The 6,962-nt window shown below is 47.7% G+C and overlaps 1 pseudogene; it reads left to right on the forward strand.

Annotated features, from left to right (window-relative positions):
• The first annotated feature begins 5,304 nt into the window (after positions 1-5,304).
• LOC125377343 lies at positions 5,305-6,761 on the forward strand (annotated as a pseudogene).
• The last annotated feature ends 201 nt before the right edge of the window (positions 6,762-6,962 follow it).

Genomic DNA, 6,962 nt, shown 5'->3' on the forward strand with positions numbered 1-6,962 from the left:
ATTTGCAAATTGCGGGAGAACGAAACGATAAACGACCATCATTTTGTTTAATGTTTAGGAGCTCAAGTACTCTTTCCAATACACTGACTTCTCGATACGTCAATACAAGAAATTGGCATATAACATATTTTCGGTAAAATAAGGGCTTGATTATTACATTAGAACTCCCCACACACACCCTACCTTCTTGAAAATGAAATGGCTATATTTGAAATATTGTTCAAAGCCGCGTTTAAACCAACCGCACCCAAAAATCGACCTCATTAAAGAACGGAGATCCTTCCCCGTTTTAAACCTGTCCAGTTCGTTTGCAATGGGTCACATCTTCTGGACATTTCAGGATATCACGGAGACCATGATCAACGGGGACTTTGTTATGGGGTTATGGTATTTGTTCTGAATAATCATGACATATTGCACGTAAATAACAGACAAGATGCTCATGTTAAGGAATCCCGAATGTTAGAATCACGAAATATCGCGATGATCAATAAGCGACGAGGGAAGCCTTTGTGCTGATACTTATAATGTAGGTCAGCTGAAGATCCGGGTTAGAATAGGCCTTGAGCAAGAATGCTTGTCGTAAGAGGCGACTGAAGGGATCGGATGGTCAGGCTCGCTGACTTGGTTGATGCATGTCGATGTTCATGGTGTTAGTCACTGGATTGTCTGATCCAGACTTGATTTATTTACAGACCGCCGTCATATGGTATGTTTATATCTGAGTGTGGCGTTAAACAACAAATAAACAAAGCAGATGATTTGTAATCAGTTCTAAGAACTTTCTACTGATGGCTTCTGATTTGTAACTCATAAAATGGAAACAAGCCAAGTTGGGATAAACTTCCTTTTGATCACGTGGTTACAATCCGGGTAAGGGTCCATGGTCAGGTGACTGCAAGCGGTCATATTTAGCAGTGATCTTGGTCGGAGGTTTTTTAAATACTACATCTGCACATATTTTCTTCCCGATTCGTGCTGGTAATGTACGTACACTGAAAACGCTGCAAAATATAGTCGCGTGTAGTCACCTGACTGCCGATTCTTAGTCGGATTGCATATTGGGTTTAACGCCGGTTTAAACAGTCTTTTGCATCACGGCTTGTTAGCTTATTGTGGGAGTAATGGGGGACATAATATTATGGTCGTTTACTTCTATGAGGAACCGGGGGGCACGGGTGGCCCAGTTACTATAGTAATTATACATTTCCAAAATTGACACCAAACTCAGTGTTCACTAAATCTTTGGGGAACCCACGAGCAATTCACGATGGAGAGTTGACTGTCTTTGTCGTGACAGAATCGATTTATCGATCCCTATATTCACCTGATGAATTATGGTTTTATAAGACAAGGGCTTTGCATATACTTACAATCAATAGGTATTTGGAAGGGTTTTTTTATATTTTCCTCGTAAATTATCCAGGCATTTTCATTATACGAAGGAACAAATGAATAGGTAATGATATCTTCAATGTGATCTTTAAAATCTTTGATAAAATTATATTTCTAGTTTGTTGACAGGCCTTCGAGTGGTTCAAGCGTTCGGTCGTCACGCCGAAGACCCGAGTTCGATTCCCGACATGGGTACAATGTGTGAATCCCATTTCTGGTGTCCCCCGCCGTGATATTGCTGGAATATTGCTAAAAGCGGCGTAAAACCATACTCACTCACTCACTCACTCACTCACTCACTCACTCACTCACTCACTCACTCACTCACTCACTCACTCACTCACTCACTCACTCACTCACTCACTCACTCACTCACCCATCCACCCACCCACCCACCCACCCACTCACTCACTCACTCACTCACTCACTGCAAAAAGTACCTTGGATATGAGTGTATTAATGTGTGTGCTGAATCTATTACCTCATGATTGTACAGCATAACCGACATCTTGTTAAACATAAATTATTATCATGTAAAGAACCTTTTCTCCTGTACCACCTCAAAGAGTGAGTGAATTGGGTTTAACGTCGCTTTTAACAGTATTCCGGTTATATCGCGGCATGTTAGCTTAATGTGGGAGGAAAGCCCGAAGTGATGCAGGTCTCAGACGTTTACCACTTCGGTGAAACCCACGAGCGCGGGTATGGTGCTGACAAGCTTAGAAACATAATCGGGGCAAACCGGGATTCGATCATAGGTTTCTGGTGTGCCCAAGTGACGCAACTCTGCACAGCGAATCGCGGCGCCTTACACGACCTGGCCACCCGTGCCTCCGTTTTTGAAAAGAAATAATGTGATTGATTGATTGGTAGCGGTGCTAGTGAGCTGTCAATGAAGGGTGTAGCACCACTGAAAAGAAACGTGTCATAACAGTTTGTTTTTAAAACAAAATATAGATTAATTCTAAGGTTTCGTTCACAGAATTTTTTCATGCAACCTGTCAGTAAGTGGCTAGTTTTGTCAATACACATGTCTCTGAAATTATGCGAAGATGAAAACTTAGTGTACTCACGTTTTTCGGAATTGACACTGAACCCGTTTCGCTGACCCGTGCTGTGGTGACATTGTAGATTAAACAACTCACACACTCATGTGTTCGAAGTTATATATTTCCTGATATAATGCGAAATGACCAAGTACTTTAAACAAATGAAGTTATGTAATATTATGCATCATTTTACTAATATTCCGTACATATATGTATTTGCAGAACACATGGTATCTTTAAAGTTATGAAATTATCAAATTTAAATTTGTCAGGTCACACATTGAGATGAGGTGAGGTGAAATGGGGTTTAACGTTGCGTCCAAGATTATTGCACTTATAAAGCGACGTGCATGCACGTGTGTGTGTGGCTGCTTGTACTAGTCCGACTGATGCCGATTTATAGTGCTAGCTCACTGAGATACCATGCCGCAGTTTAACATGAATATCCCACTCAGACACAGTATACTGACTCCGACCGACCAGTCATTGTTTGAACCCCTTAATGCCGAGCGCCAGACAGGGTAACAACAAGTACCATCTTTTAACATCTTTTGGTACATTGAGATGAACATGTTATTGGATCGATCGATCCCGTACACCCACCACTGATTGATAAAATGGCAGTGAGCTGACTTCATGGATACTACCCGTGTGAACACTGCTCTGAGACTGTTGCCATGTTAGATTCAAGTGTTTCCGTTTGGCCCGCTGCCAGGTTAGATGTAATGCGATAGTCACGTGACACTTAACTCCGGATTACACGACTCTGACACAGTTATACAATTACCAGCTGACATGGTGAGTTTGTGTGTGTTGGTGCTGCTTGTAGCAGCCTCATCTGTGGTTCATGGAGACGAAAAAATCGCAGCAGTTGTCAATCAGATGAGTTTGCTTGAGAAAGAAATTAACCATCTGAAAGTGGAACTGAACCACTTGAAATCTGACGTTCCAGGAATGGAGACGAGAGTCATAAACAAGATGGACATTTTGGAGTTACTGCTGAGATTGGATTTGACGGAGAAGATTGTACCTTCCTATATACGTAGTCAAATAGAGTCGTTGGATGCCACGGTAAACAGTCACGTCATGTCCCAGATTAGACACCTCAAGCGTGGATATCAGCAGATGAAGCGACAGACACTGAGTCTCACAAGACAGTTGAGGGAGGTCGGACAGACTAAAACAAGACAACCACTGGACACTGTGAAAGACAAAGATGCATGTGAACAGCAGGTGAGTGAACTAAAGACAGAGTTGAACCTGACACGCCATCACGTGACCCATGTTGAAAAGGATGTGAGTTTAGTAAAAAATGACGTGTTACTCGCCATACGACAGAGTGCTGACGTGCAAGCACAGATTAATGAAACCCAACGAACAGTTGAGACCCTTGTAAAACAGAATGTACGTTTAAGAAATGACTTGATTGTGATTAACGCTAGTCATGCAGAAGATATGCAGACATTAGGAGACTTTCATCTGAATTACGATAACAAGACACGTGACCTTCAGACCAATGCTGACAGAACACAACCCATCCAACATTACGCACCCACGACTCCATCTGGACGTCCCTTCACGTCAGTGGCCACAACACCTACAACACGACAGTTTCAAGACAAGACGAGAATATTGGTTGTACAATATATATCTGGCTCCTTACAGCATCCCCATCAGATTACCATAGATAAAAACGACATGAAGACGTATCCTTATCTGCATACATCACACGTTGTTGCTGTAACATACGAGCCTGTGTCCAGGAGACTGATATTCAGTAGATATTCACCAAATGGCATCTTCTCTTCAAGGCTGGACGTGTCGGGTGTCACAACACTACGAGAGGGAATCACGTCGTACTGAATGACAGTCGATGTTGACAGACGACTCATCTTCCTTACCACATACCATCCGACGAAGACAATCAGTCGTATGTCAACATTTGGGAGAAACTTTCAGGGCATTGTTGACTTGCGTAATCACGGAACATCCAATCCCCGTGGCATTGCTGTAGACTCCAGGAAGAAGATGATCTATTTCTGTAAAGATGATGATGGGTTGTGGTCTGTTGATTATAATGGGAATAGGCTGCATCAGATAGACATGAGACGTTACGTTTATGCTGCTACTATTGACACTATTCACGATGTCCTATATTTCAGCGACAACAAGAAGGTGATAAAGCGATCTTTATCAACTAATACTACAACGGAAATGTTGGAATTCAGTGATAGGATAAGAAGCCTTGTCTACTACAACAACAGCCTGTACATAAGTGGAAAGAATATTGATGTCATATACCTGGAAAACGACGTACATTTCAACCTGAAGACAATGAAGTATAGTTACAATGTAATGTGTTTGATTCCGTGATCACATCTGTCTTAAAAGAGACTCCTACACGATACTTTAGCCCAGGGACATCGTAGGAAAATGGAAATATTCTCACAACCAGTTACACAGATTGCCACAAGTTTTTAGATAGAGCGACCAATATTCTGATAATAATACTGTTACACAGAGTGTAGGACGTATGTTGAACACTTTAGGGGGCGCTCGTGCCTAGCAGCCTTAACACCGCTGCCACCAGAACCGAATTACTTTTAGTCTTAGTTTGTATCTATGTCATATGATTATTGAAATGTAATGTGTAATGCATGTTGTAGTATTGGTCTACCGAATTTCCTTCTGCTGAATGATAACCCATAGTTAGGGAACCGGGGGTGGCGGGAAAAGCTGGGATCCCTGAGGTGGCGGGGGAACCTGTTTTGCCTGGGGAGCTTGCAGGACCTGGGCTCCCTGGGGTGGCGAGGCAAAAGCAAGGGACCCTGAAGTGGCGGGTGAACCTTGTGTCCCTGAGATGGCGGAGAAAGCTTGGCTCCCTGAGGTGGCAGGGAGAGCTGGGGTGGCAGAAAAAACTGGGCTCCCTGTAGTGGCGGGGAAATCTGGGGTGGCGGAGAAATCTGGTCTCCCTGAGGTGGCTGAGAAAGCTGGGCCCCCTGAGGTGGCGGGGGAAGTATAGGCTCCCTGAGGTGGCGGGGAAACCTGGGGTGCCTGGGCGGCTGAGGAAGCTGGTCTTCCTGAGGTGGCGGGGGAACCTAGGCTCACTGAGGTGGCTGAGAAAGCTGGGCTTCCTGAGGTGGCGGGGGAACCCAAGGGTCCCTGAGGTGGCGTGGGATCCTGGGCTCCCCGGGATGTGGGAAAACCTGGGTTCCCTGAGGTGGCGGGTGAACCAAGGGTGCCTGTGGTGGCTGAGAAAGCTGGGCTCCCTAAGAGGTTTGGGGAAAGATGGGCTCCCTAAGGTGGCGGGTGAACCCAAGGGTCCCTGAGGTGGCGTGGGATCCTGGGCTCCCTGGGATGTGGGAAAAGCTGGGTTCCCTGAGGTGGCGGGTGAACCTGGGGAGGCGGGGGAACCTGGGCTCCCTGGGGTGGCGGAGGAACCAGGGGTGCCTGGGGTGGCGGGTGAACCTGGGCTCCCTGAGGTGGCGGGTAAACCTGGGGTGCCTGGGGTGGCGGGTGAACCTGGGGTGCCTGGGGCGCCTGGGGTGGCGGGTGAACCTGGGGTGCCTGGGGCGCCTTGGGAGGCGGCTGAACCTGGGGTACCTGGGGTGGCGGGTGAACCTGGGGTGCCTAGGGTGCCTGGGGTGCCTGGGGTGGCGGGTGAACCTGGGGTGCCTGGGGCGCCTGGGGAGGCGGCTGAACCTGGGGTCCCTGGGGTGGCGGGTGAATCTCGGGTGCCTGGGGTGGCGGGTGAACCTGGGGAGGCGGGTGAACCTGGGGTGCCTGGGGTGGTGGGTGAACCTGGGGTGCCTGGGGTGGCGGGTGAACCTGGGGAGGCGGGTGAACCTGGGGTGTCTTGGGTGGCGGGTGAACCTGGGGTGCCTGGGGTGGCGGGTGAACCTGGGGAGGCGGGTGAACCTGGGGTGCCTGGGGTGGTGGGTGAACCTGGGGTGTCTGGGGTGGCGGGTGAACCTGGGGAGACGGGTGAACCTGGGGAGGCGTGTGAACCTGGGGTGCCTGAGCAGGCGGGTGAACCTGGGGTGCCTGGGGTACCTGGGATGGCGGGTGAACCTGGGCTGCCTGAGTTAGCGGGGGAAGCTGGGGCGGCGGGGGAACCTTGGCTTCCCTGAGGTGGCGGGGAAACCTGGGCTCCCTTGGGTGGCGGGGGAACCTGGGCTCCCTAAGGTCGCAGGGGAACCTGCAGTCCCTGGAGCGGCGGGGGAATCTGGGCTCCTTGAGATGGCGAGGGAACCTGGTCTCTCTGAGGTGGCGGTTGAACCTGCTGCGTCACGCCACGCGATCCGGAAAAGAGGATGATTGCTGATACAGAATGAGAATGATAATTTGCAAATTGCGGGAGAACGAAACGATAAACGACCATCATTTTGTTTAATGTTTAGGAGCTCAAGTACTCTTTCCAATACACTGACTTCTCGATACGTCAATACAAGAAAAGGGCACATAACATATTTTCGGTAAAATAAGGGCTTGATTATTACATTAGAACTCCCCACACAC

The sequence above is a fragment of the Haliotis rufescens genome, unplaced genomic scaffold, assembly GCF_023055435.1.
Source record: "Haliotis rufescens isolate VD_foot unplaced genomic scaffold, xgHalRufe1.0.p SCAF_9, whole genome shotgun sequence".
Classification (NCBI taxonomy): Eukaryota; Metazoa; Mollusca; class Gastropoda; order Lepetellida; family Haliotidae; genus Haliotis; species Haliotis rufescens.